Genomic DNA, 12500 nt, shown 5'->3' with positions numbered 1-12500 from the left:
TTTAGGGATGAGGTGGGTCCTCACAATTTCGAGCCTCTGCTGAGGCTTGAGGGGTGCCTTCGAGATGTTGTCGAGGACACGTCCCACCTGATGCTCAATGTTCGCCGATCCGGACGTCTCAAAATCCACTCCCAGATAGCGCCAACGTTCGACACAAGACACCTGCCGGAGCTTGTACCTACCGACCTTGAAGGTCTTCTCGGTAAGGTAGTGGTGTTTCTTGTGATGCCCGTCAGGCACCATCGAGAGAACGGAGCTCTTACCCAGATTGATCCGGAGACCCATCATTTCGCCGACCCTGACAACCGCGTCAATAGATTCCTGCATCCCCACCTTTGATCCTGCGAGCAGGACTAGGTCATCGGCATAGGCCAGAGCTGAGATCAACTCGTTTTCCAGCCTGTAGCCGACTCCCTTTGGAAGGGACGCTAGGACAACATCCATGACCAGGTTGAATAGTATAGGCGACAACGGGTCCCCTTGGCGGACACCTTTGGCCACTTTTACAGGTAAGCCTCTCTTACCTTTTACAACGATTGTGGTCGTTGCTTTCTGGTAAAGAGAGGCTATATAATCACAGAACGCTACAGGCAGCCCTCTAGCTCCAAGAATCTTCACCAGCGCCTCGTGAGACACTGTGTCGAATGCTTGGGAGAAATCGAGAACCGCCACATGGCATTCGCGCAACTTTTTCCTGCTATCCCCTAACACCGCATCCAGCACGGCCGTATTTTCCAACGTTCCGTCGGAATTAATGAAGCCGCGCTGGCGGATGTCAGGTGGACAACAAGCAAGCAGTCTATGTGCGAGGATGCCGTGCATGTGCCTCAGGGGCACAGACGCGATTGTAATCGGTCTGTACTCCGCTGGGTTTGCTGGGGCATCCTTTTTCGGTACAAAGACCGTCCTGCATTGTTGCAGTGCCTCAGGTACGCCATGTATCAACCATTCGTTGAAGAGTTCGGCCTTGACGGACGCAGGAACTGCACACCAGTCTTCCGAACGGATACCGTCCGGGCCTGGCGCCGTTTGTCCTTTGGGCTTATGCAAATTCACCTCCTCAGAGGTGAAAGGCACCCACAGTCCGGTGAAGTTACGAGGGCCCCGTACTGCTCTGATCGCTCGAGAGCGCGTAGAGCTTCCGGTGTAGGCCCGGGGCGTCCGACGGTGCCTCGAGAATAGGGCGCCAAAAGGTTTCCAACTCCTCGAGATCGTGGGACACTACCCGGCACTCGCCTCCTATCACCTCATCTGCTGCCCGTTTGGGACATTTTCTAAACAGTTCCTGTATCCTAGCGTATTCTCTTCGACGGAGTAATCGCTTTGACACAGGTGCAATATCGTCAAATCCGTTATTCGATTTTCGATGCCGCCTCGGAATCCTTCTCCTCGGCCCGTCGCAGCACACTCGAGCTTTGGCCCTCTGCAAGAGTTCCGAAAGCACTCGTGCCGCGTCTGGGCTGATTCGAGTATGGATCCGGGATGGTTCATCAGCCGGAGTAGCGACTTCAGGGCTTCCCAGTGTCACGACCGGTGGCTGCGCGTCCAGATTCGGGTTGGTTCTCGAACCCCTTCTCTCGTAAGGGACGAGCTCCGGTAGTGTGCTTACCTCGAGGATGGTTTGCACCAACCTCTTGTATCTCACACTCCGTCGCTGACCCTTAATCGCCTCCAGCGTCCTATGGAGCTGCGGCAGTTTGGCGAGAAGGTTTACGTTCGTAAACTTTCCTTCCTCTTTTGTCAGCTGCGCCTCGGTACGTGCCAACAGGAGAAGCTCTTCTTCACTCCACCTGCGCTTCACCATATTAGGTGCGGCATCGATATTTGCCTCAACGGGATGGGCCTTCCGTTTATGGATGCCCAATCCCGCTTTCGATCTAAAGGATCCACCACATGAGGGACATAACCATCCAGTAGACCCCCCAGCGCTCCCGCCGGGAACTCCGGGTTCTGCCCCTGGGGAGGAAATGACCATGCTCCCCGACTCCCGTGGAAGGTCGGGGTGGCCCAAAATATTTATATTCAGTTCCATTGCAAGATCAAATTCCTATGTGGAAGGGCCGCAAACCCCACCACAAGGTTCGCCCACGATTTCGCGAGGTCCCAACCGAAGAAAATCGCTAGGCTTGATGGAATCCACAGATTCCACCCATCGGGACTGCTACGGGGAATCTCACCCCGCAGCCAACACCTGGCTCACGCTCACAACAGGTGGAGTGAGCGTCGCACCACCCCGCAGGGGAACCAGGGACAAGCCTGACTATGCTCTGCATCACCGCCATCGAGGCAATCTCTTAGCGGCGGCGCAGATCATAATGGAAAGGTGCTAGTGGTCCCGTCGTGAGTTCAAGGAATAAGCACCAACGAGACACAGAGCGCCCCCTCGGCTGTTAGGGGCTGCTTATTTAGGTGCATTCCCCCCCCCCACGTCTGTATGAGCAGCGGCGCCACGAGCAGGCCGTGGGTAGGAGTTGGGCGTTATGATGGGTGAACAAGTTCACCCACCACTCTTCCCCATTGCAGAGACGAAAGAGTGTTCATCGTATCCCCAAGTAAGCCGGTGGACTCGAAAATACGCACATCAAAGGCCTCCGGAGTATCTACAACTACCTCTTGCCCCGTTAGAGGTTGTAAGACTCGTACCATTCAGTCTTTATGTTATGCGCGTTCGTGTAATAACACTGCATAAAAAAATGAAACAGCGGTTCAAGTCATCACTTAAGAGAGTCATAGTTACTCCCGCCGTTTACCCGCGCTTGCTTGAATTTCTTCACGTTGACATTCAGAGCACTGGGCAGAAATCACATTGCGTCAACACCCGCGAGGGCCATCGCAATGCTTTGTTTTAATTAGACAGTCGGATTCCCCTTGTCCGTGCCAGTTCTGAGCTGACCGTTGAACGGCGGTCGTACAGAATCACGCCGATCGCGCACGAAACGAAACCGACGCGACCTTACGGCTAGGAAGATCCGCGGAAGGCCGGAACGCGGGTCCGGATTCAGCCCGCGCATCCCGAGAGACGCACGAGCATCCACCAGGCCCGGCACCGGCCGCATCCGCTTCCCGTCCAAACCCGACACGCCCCGGTCCTCAGAGCCAATCCTTATTCCGAAGTTACGGATCCAATTTGCCGACTTCCCTTACCTACATTATTCTATCGACTAGAGGCTCTTCACCTTGGAGACCTGCTGCGGATATGGGTACGAACCGGCGCGACATCTCCACGTATATCCCTCACCTGAATTTTCAAGGTCCGCAGAGAGTATCCGGACACCGCCGCAAATGCGGTGCTCTTCGCGTTCCGAACCATATCTCCCTTCTATAGGATTCCATGGAACTCGAACGCTCAGGCAGAAAAGAAAACTCTTCCCGGACCCCTCGGCGGCGTCTTCAGGCCATTTTGGGTTACCCCGTCGAACACTCGCTTTAAAACGAGGGAACGATTATTGAAACGGTTCCGCTGCCGGGTTCCGGAATAGGAACCGGATTCCCTTTCGCTCAAAGGGCGTTATTTCTCTTTTGTGTTTCGAAAACTACTACAAACAATAATTTTTTTCAAGATTATTGTTGGTTCATTATCAAAAGTACATTAAAAAAAAACACGCCACATCGACATAAGATCTCTCCTTGAGCTTAGGATCGACTGACTCGCGAGCAACTACTGTTCACGCGAAACCCTTCTCCACGTCAGTCCTCCAGGGCCTCGCTGGAGTATTTGCTACTACCACCAAGATCTGCACCGACGGAGGCTCCAAGCGGGCTCACGCCCAGACCCTTCTGCGCTCTCCGCCGCGCACGTCCTACTCGTTACGGCTTAATGACGCAAACGTACAACGTCGCACGTGCCGGTAACGGTAGTGTATAGGCAAAACGCTTCAGCGCCATCCATTTTCAGGGCTGGTTGCTTCGGCAGGTGAGTCGTTGCACACTCCTTAGCGGATTCCGACTTCCATGGCCACCGTCCTGCTGTCATGAGCGACCAACGCCTTTCATGGTGTCCCATGAGCGTTTTTTAGGCGCCTTAACACTACGTTTGGTTCATCCCACAGCGCCAGTTCTGCTTACCAAAATTGGCCCACTTGGCACCGTCATCAGATCTCCGACTTCATCGTTCGAGTAAGTCGGAGTTCTCACCCATTTAAAGTTTGAGAATAGGTTGAGGTCGTTTCGGCCCCAATGCCTCTAATCATTCGCTTTACCGGATGGGACTGTTAATTATCGACGCCAGCTATCCTGAGGGAAACTTCGGACGGAACCAGCTACTAGATGGTTCGATTAGTCTTTCGCCCCTATACCCAGTTCCGACGATCGATTTGCACGTCAGAATCGCTACGGTCCTCCATCAGGGTTTCCCCTGACTTCGACCTGACCAGGCATAGTTCACCATCTTTCGGGTCCCAGCATCTGTGCTCAGAGCGCGCCTGCATTCACGGATTGGAAACGAGACGCCTCGGGAGTGCGAGAGATCGATCAAGACCGACGCTCCATCCTCCCTGAGCGAACGGCAAGCGTTCACCTTCACTTTCGTTACGCCTTTCAGTTTTGTGTTATAAAAACAACTCAATGACTCGCACACATGCTAGACTCCTTGGTCCGTGTTTCAAGACGGGTCCTGCGAGTGCCCGAAAATGAATCATCGCAGACGGATACGCGCACAGTCCGAGACAGCACGGCGGCGACAGACAGCAGCACCGCGCCCCTATCCGCACTCGGGCAGGACAGAGACTGTATGCGGCGCACGCTTGCGTCGGGCCGGACGCGTTTTGAGACGCGTGCGCGATTCGTATATTGTACGATTTTGTACTACCGTCCGACAGCCGGCAGGCCACCGTCACGGTCCAGCCGCCACGCGTGAACGCGACGATTGGACTCCCGAACGGCGCTTATGCCGACATCGAACGGGTCGCGATGTATTACTAAGAGAGAAGTGCACGCCTTCGGCGAACGTCGACGGACGCGACCCGTGTCATGCCGTACGCCACTTGCGTGACGCAAGCACGACATCGAGGCGCGACGCCCGTACGCCGCCGAGCGACGATGAATCTCTCCGTTCGTTCATTCGAGTTTCGCAGGTTTACCCCTGAACGGTTTCACGTACTCTTGAACTCTCTCTTCAAAGTTCTTTTCAACTTTCCCTCACGGTACTTGTTCGCTATCGGTCTCGCGGTAATATTTAGCCTTAGATGGAGTTTACCACCCACTTAGGGCTGCACTCTCAAGCAACCCGACTCTGAGGAGTGTCCCTCTCGCCGTCTCGCTCCGTCGCTACGGGCCTGGCACCCTCTACGGGAAAACGGCCCCGTTCAAGACGAACTTGGACAGGAGCGGCGACGACGAGAAAGCGGAACCTCCCGAACACCACATCTCCCGCGATCGTTACAACCGCGGGATTCAGTGCTGGGCTGTTTCCTGTTCGCTCGCCGCTACTAAGGAAATCCTAGTTAGTTTCTTTTCCTCCGCTTACTAATATGCTTAAATTCGGCGGGTGATCCTCCCTGATCTGAGGCCAACGATAAAAAAACGAGGCAGACGCGATATCCGTCAGCGCTACGACGCCACAAAACTAAAACACGAATCTTACATACATATAATATAATATGTGCGATATGATCACACACACACACCGAGTACGTTTATACATACACACACACGCACACGCAGTGTGGTAGTCTGCACGATTCACGTACTCGTGTCTGCGCGAATTATACACACACATATATGATTGTGATAGTGTTTCGGTTTCATAAACGGCGTCGATGCACTCTTCGGACGTCGTGTCCGCCTACTTTTTTGCACACAACACATACATTGAATAACTATATATTTGAAACACTCAAATTCGATTTTCATCGTTTTATTACATATCACACATATATACGAAGGCGCGATATTGCGTTGTTTTCGTTCGATGTCCACGTCCACGATATATATATAATATTAATATAACACAGACCTTAACGACACAATAGAAACGCACAACGATCGGACACAGAAAACATAAAACGCTCATACATCGACAAAAAAAATATATCTTGAAATCAGAGACGTAGATGTGTAAGTGCATAATAACGACGACGACGTAATCGCATACGAAAGAGCATCGGATACCTTCTCTTACCCTCTCACATCACCGTATCGCTTCACAATTATCATAATCATAAAGCAACGGATCAACGATGGGAGCAAGGATCACGCTCTCTGCAGCAAAACATCGCGCGTATCACACACACACAAACACATACAAAGATTCATATTTTTTTGTGCGGGTGTCGTGCGTTTCCGTCTTCACATATTATATATATGCTCAGACGCTAGATGCGATCTCGTGTCACTTGTTTGATCGAGGCGTAACTAAGTATCGTTGGTGTATTATATAATATATACATACCATATAACACAGACAACAACACTCACGCGACTTCGATGTGATATATTCACACAATGAAAAAAATGTTTCATAGTCTTCATATACGTGTGTGTATATATATATTTCTCATATAATATTTAAACGGACAAACGAACTTGCAAACAATCAATAATTCAATTTAAATCTCTCACTATGATGGGTCACAACAGCAACAACGACGACTACGACAACGACGACGACGACGACGACGACGACGACTACGACGAGTGCGACAACTCCGATTCGTATAATGACACATAATAAGATATCATAGTCTTTTCTGTGTACTACGAGAGGGAGGCGTTCGCGCTCACGCGCGTGCGGTACGACGTCGTGTTTGTGCGTGTGTCGTGTTCTCGTGCTGTTTGTGTCTCGTCAGAAAGAGAACAATAAAAAGAATAAAAAGATCATTAGCAGTCGTCGGAACCGTCATATGTTCGCACAGTCGACAACAACAAAACTACGATACACATAATTCAAACTGAACAAACACACGCACACACACTACGAACACACAACGACACTTCCGTGGCGTATATGTGCGAGTCTGTGCGCGATGGATGCAATTCTTTCTGTGTTCGCGTGCGTTATGAGGTGTCATACCGTGATGGAACAGTGTGGTGTATTATTTTATACAGCCGGCCCTCAGACAGGAGTGGTCCTGGATATTTCTCCACGGACCGCAATGTGCGTTCGAAATGTCGATGTTCAAATGTGTCCTGCAGTTCACACTATGACGCGCAGTTAACTGCGTTCTTCATCGACCCGCGAGCCAAGTGATCCACCGTTCAGGGTAGTGATTTTTATAAATATATCATGTGTACGGCGACGCTCACCATTTAAATTTTCCTTTTTTTTAAAAAAAAAAAAAAAAAACAAAGAGGGCAATCGTGCGCATATAGGGGGTGTTGCCATTTATATAACGCTGCAATACGCCTCATATTGCCTACGGACGCGATCAAATCTACTTATACATACATACATATTTCACATTGACATGTGATATGTTGATATATAATATAGAAAGACGCGAACGACATGACAAACGAAACGTATCACACCACGTTCTCTCCAAGTGGACTAACCGACCCACCGGATTTACCCGTGTGGTTAACGTACGGTAAACAACTAATCCACCGGACCGCATAAAAAACTCAGAGTGTCCCTAACGAATTAACGAAATGACAAGATAATGATAGTAGCGCTATATACCACAGCATGTTATCTTCAACGCCCAGATTATACGTTCACTCTAATCGCCCTTGATCCAACCAAGTAAACAGAACTCGGACTAGACTTATTAAGGTCTTGAGTAGTCGTCAAGAGACTCGCGGCGCGGATTCTTACCGGTCTATGTCAAATGAGATCTACCAGAGTTAAGAAACATAGGATGAATCAATGATATCTAGTATATCGCTTTCGAGTTACAACGTTATCTGGTTTTAACATATACGTATATATACATCAAGAGTATATAAATTGTATGCTCATACAGTGCATATGTGCGTATCGGATAAGGAAGGGACGCTAATGAATCCGTTTATCCGTCAAATCGTTTTAAATTTCGTATCTTTTCCTCCTCCTTCATCATCATATCATCATAATATTATTTCGATCTCCTTGGAGATTTATTTATTTTTTAGATGTGGCCCCTTCACATCTTATATATCTCTCTTTCATTTATTTATTTATTTATTTATTTATTTATTTTTAACATCACAAACAACAACAACGACAACACGCTAGGCGTAATCGAGTGTATGTTTTTGTGTGTCTCTTTTTATTTTGATGTCCCGCCCCTGACATCTTTTATATTTTTATTCATTCAAAAACATCATAACACGCTTGTGTAGAGTTGTTTTTATATTTATTTATTTATTTATTTTCCTTTCATTTATATATTATTTTGAGATATATTTAATTTCTATTGAGATGCCGCCCCTTTCATCTCTTTTTTTTTTTTATTTGCATCATATATTTTTATATATGTGTCTCTCTTTTACTTGGATATATAATATTATCATAATCATCCTGATATCGCTTTGATATCGGATGTTATATAACGTTAATGATCCTTCCGCAGGTTCCCCTACGGAAACCTTGTTACGACTTTTACTTCCTCTAAATGATCAAGTTTGGTCAACTTCCCAGCAACGCCGACGGCCGTGAAGCCACCGCGTGTCGGTCCGAAGACCTCACTAAATCATTCAATCGGTAGTAGCGACGGGCGGTGTGTACAAAGGGCAGGGACGTAATCAACGCGAGCTTATGACTCGCGCTTACTAGGAATTCCTCGTTTATGGGGGATAATTGCAAACCCCAATCCCCAGCACGAAGGAGTTTCAACGGGTTGCCCGGGCCTCTAGGCCAGGGAGAACATGCTGATTCCTTCAGTGTAGCGCGCGTGCGGCCCAGGACATCTAAGGGCATCACAGACCTGTTATTGCTCAATCTCGTGCGGCTCGAAGCCGCCGGTCCCTCTAAGAAGAATTTTAATACGCCGTCAGTGAGTTGAACGACCGAAATCGCTCACACCTAAATGACGACGCCTATTTAGCAGGCTAGAGTCTCGTTCGTTACCGGAATTAACCAGACAAATCGCTCCACCAACTAAGAACGGCCATGCACCACCACCCACCGAATCAAGAAAGAGCTATTAATCTGTCAATCCTTCCGGTGTCCGGGCCTGGTGAGATTTCCCGTGTTGAGTCAAATTAAGCCGCAGGCTCCACTCCTGGTGGTGCCCTTCCGTCAATTCCTTTAAGTTTCAGCTTTGCAACCATACTCCCCCCGGAGTCCAAAATCTTTGGTTTCCCGGAAGCTGCCCGCCGAGCCATTGTAATAACGTCGGCGGATCGCTAGATGACATATTTACGGTTAGAACTAGGGCGGTATCTAATCGCCTTCGAACCTCTAACTTTCGTTCTTGATTGATGAAAACACCTTTGGCAAATGCTTTCGCTGATGTTCGTCTTGCGACGATCCAAGAATTTCACCTCTAACGTCGCAATACGAATGCCCCCAGTTATCCCTATTAATCATTACCTCGGAGTTCTGAAAACCAACAAAATAGAACCGAGATCATATTCTATTATTCCATGCACGAAATATTCAAGCGGCGTTTTGAGCCCGCTTTGAGCACTCTAATTTGTTCAAAGTAAAATTGTCGGCCCATCTCGACACTCACTGAAGAGCACCGCGATAGGATTTTGATATTGAACCGGCGTTTTACCGCCGGCTCACCGACGATATGCTCCGCAGACGTGTCAGTATCACCGCGGATGCGGTGCACCGACAGCGCGGCGCACAAATGCAACTACGAGCTTTTTAACCGCAACAATTTTAGTATACGCTATTGGAGCTGGAATTACCGCGGCTGCTGGCACCAGACTTGCCCTCCAATTGTTCCTCGTTAAAATATTTAAAGTGTACTCATTCCGATTACGAGGCCTCGTAAGAGTCCCGTATCGTTATTTTTCGTCACTACCTCCCCGTGCCGGGAGTGGGTAATTTGCGCGCCTGCTGCCTTCCTTGGATGTGGTAGCCGTTTCTCAGGCTCCCTCTCCGGAATCGAACCCTGATTCCCCGTTACCCGTGACAACCATGGTAGTCGCAGAAACTACCATCGAAAGTTGATAAGGCAGACATTTGAAAGATGCGTCGCCGGTACTTGACCATGCGATCGGCAAAAGTTATCCAGATTCATCAAAATTAACGACTTCGGACGCGAGGCCCTCCGTCGATTGGTTTTGATCTAATAAAAGCACTCATCCCATCACTGGTCAGAGTTCTGATTGCATGTATTAGCTCTAGAATTACCACAGTTATCCAAGTAACTGAGTAAGATCTAAGGAACCAAAACTGATATATTGAGCCATTCGCGGTATCGCCTTAATACGGCTTGCACTGAGACATGCATGGCTTAATCTTTGAGACAAGCATATAACTACTGGCAGGATCAACCAGGGAGCTAGCTAATTTTAGTTAACTCTCAATCGAGAGCGCATCGTACGCGTTCGCTCTTATATTGTGATATAGGAAGCGAGGGCACGTAACGGTGGCCTGATTATTATTTTGTTTTTATTTATTTATTCATTTTTGTATATTTTCTTTGAAATATACACACACATTTTATCATACTCCTCCTCCTCTCTTTCTTAATTCATATTTTATATATATTATATATATATATTTATTATGAAAACATTTGAACGCATCAAAAAGTTTCATATTGTTGATCGTTACTTTTATAACGAGATCGTACACCTTTAATATCGGTTAACATTGTCATATATGCGTTAACAAATACGACACGTCAAACATCGGTATCATCGCACGGTGTTAGAGAGATCTAGTACCAATAGATTCTATTTCGGGCGGATTATCTACTAAGGGATTGTCTCCGGCGGTCACACTTACGCGCAACACGACGGAAGCAAATTTTGTACAATACGACCCCGTTAGAACGATCACGCTTCATACTAACCATTATAAAACGTTGTGTGAAACACATCGTGATATGTATAGCTAAGTACTACGCGACGACCGTCGGCGGTCAACACAGAGAAGTTTTTGTCGAAGGAAGAAGGTTATTAGGAGGATTTCTCGAAGCGTACTTTTTCATCATTCAAACGTACGTACACGTACGTACAATTATTTCATTCGAAATAATTTTTAAATTAAAAAAAAAAAAATTTTTTTTTTTTTTTTGTCTCTTATTTATATTATCAACATCAAAAATATGATGAGATACTTTCATTTTTCATTATTATATCAACATCAAAGATATGACGAGATATTTTTCATTTTTCATTATCATCATTCACATACATATTTTATCAACATCAAAGAATGATGAGATATTTTTTTCATTTTCATTATTATATTATCAACATCGAATATACGATGTGATAATATTTTTATATCAACATCTATTGCACGATGTGATATTTTCATATAACCAACTCCCTTCGACGCCTATCAACCTACAGTACGCAACGTGACGACGCGGACCCACCACACGCGCCGCCACCTCCTATATATGCGAGGGCCAGAAATTGACATTCGGTAAATCTGGGACCGGTTCGTGTATTACAAAAATTTTAAAAGTTCGTATTTTATACATTTCTAATATATAAATGGCATTATATGTTCAATTAAAATACTATAAATAATAAAATATAAAGAACATGTGAAATAAAAAAGTTTTTTTTTAATTTTTACATTTATAATGGCTATGTATGATACATTAGGGACTTAGTCGTTTTTCGATCGACTTCACATATGATATGAAAAATATTTGTTCGAAATGAAAGTTCCGCTTACGAATAAGTTTCATATTGATTGTATACATGGATGATATGCTGTTGGTGTGATCGATTTCTTCGAAATACGGAAATTATTAAAGATTTTTGTGTAACACCTCCCGGTTCGTGTAATGACTGGACTTAGAAATTTTTCCAAGTGTATGATATAAAAAATTATTTCACATCTATAACGATGCCATTGGTATTATAATTTTATATGGATGTCGTATATCGTCAATATAAATATGATATAGTCGATAGGGTCATCTGAATGATGATATTATAATATTATGTTTGGTACGTATCGTGTCGGCGGAGCGTCTGGGACTTAGTCGTTTTTCGATCGACTTCACATATGATATGAAAAATATTTGTTCGAAATGAAAGTTCCGCTTACGAATAAGTTTCATATTGATTGTATACATGGATGATATGCTGTTGGTGTGATCGATTTCTTCGAAATACGGAAATTATTAAAGATTTTGTGTAACACCCTCCCGGTTCGTGTAATGACTGGACTTAGAAATTTTCCAAGTGTATGATATAAAAAAATTATTTCACATCTATAACGATGCCATTGGTATATATAATTTTTATATGGATGTCGTATATCGTCAATATAAATATGATATAGTCGATAGGGTCATCTGAATGATGATATTATAATATTATGTTTGGTACGTATCGTGTCGGCGGAGCGTCTGGGACTTAGTCGTTTTTCGATCGACTTCACATATGATATGAAAAATATTTGTTCGAAATGAAAGTTCCGCTTACGAATAAGTTTC

At 46.1% G+C, this 12500-nt stretch overlaps 2 non-coding genes and 1 pseudogene across 2 annotated transcripts; all 3 read right to left on the bottom strand.

Annotated features, from left to right (window-relative positions):
* The window catches only part of LOC133320588 (large subunit ribosomal RNA), an 8093-nt pseudogene extending 2584 nt beyond the window's left edge, over nucleotides 1-5509 (bottom strand).
* A 1536-nt stretch (nucleotides 5510-7045) lies between these two features.
* Nucleotides 7046-7202, bottom strand: LOC133320592 (5.8S ribosomal RNA). Its single transcript, XR_009753839.1, has one exon. It is a non-coding gene; the product is annotated as a 5.8S ribosomal RNA (ribosomal RNA).
* A 1270-nt stretch (nucleotides 7203-8472) lies between these two features.
* Nucleotides 8473-10375, bottom strand: LOC133320578 (small subunit ribosomal RNA). The gene has a single exon (XR_009753826.1). It is a non-coding gene; the product is annotated as a small subunit ribosomal RNA (ribosomal RNA).
* Nucleotides 10376-12500: the final 2125 nt, after the last annotated feature.

The sequence above is a fragment of the Danaus plexippus genome (assembly GCF_018135715.1).
Source record: "Danaus plexippus chromosome 29 unlocalized genomic scaffold, MEX_DaPlex mxdp_37, whole genome shotgun sequence".
In the NCBI taxonomy this organism is placed as follows: domain Eukaryota; kingdom Metazoa; phylum Arthropoda; class Insecta; order Lepidoptera; family Nymphalidae; genus Danaus; species Danaus plexippus.
This window is presented reverse-complemented; position numbering and strand designations above follow the sequence as displayed.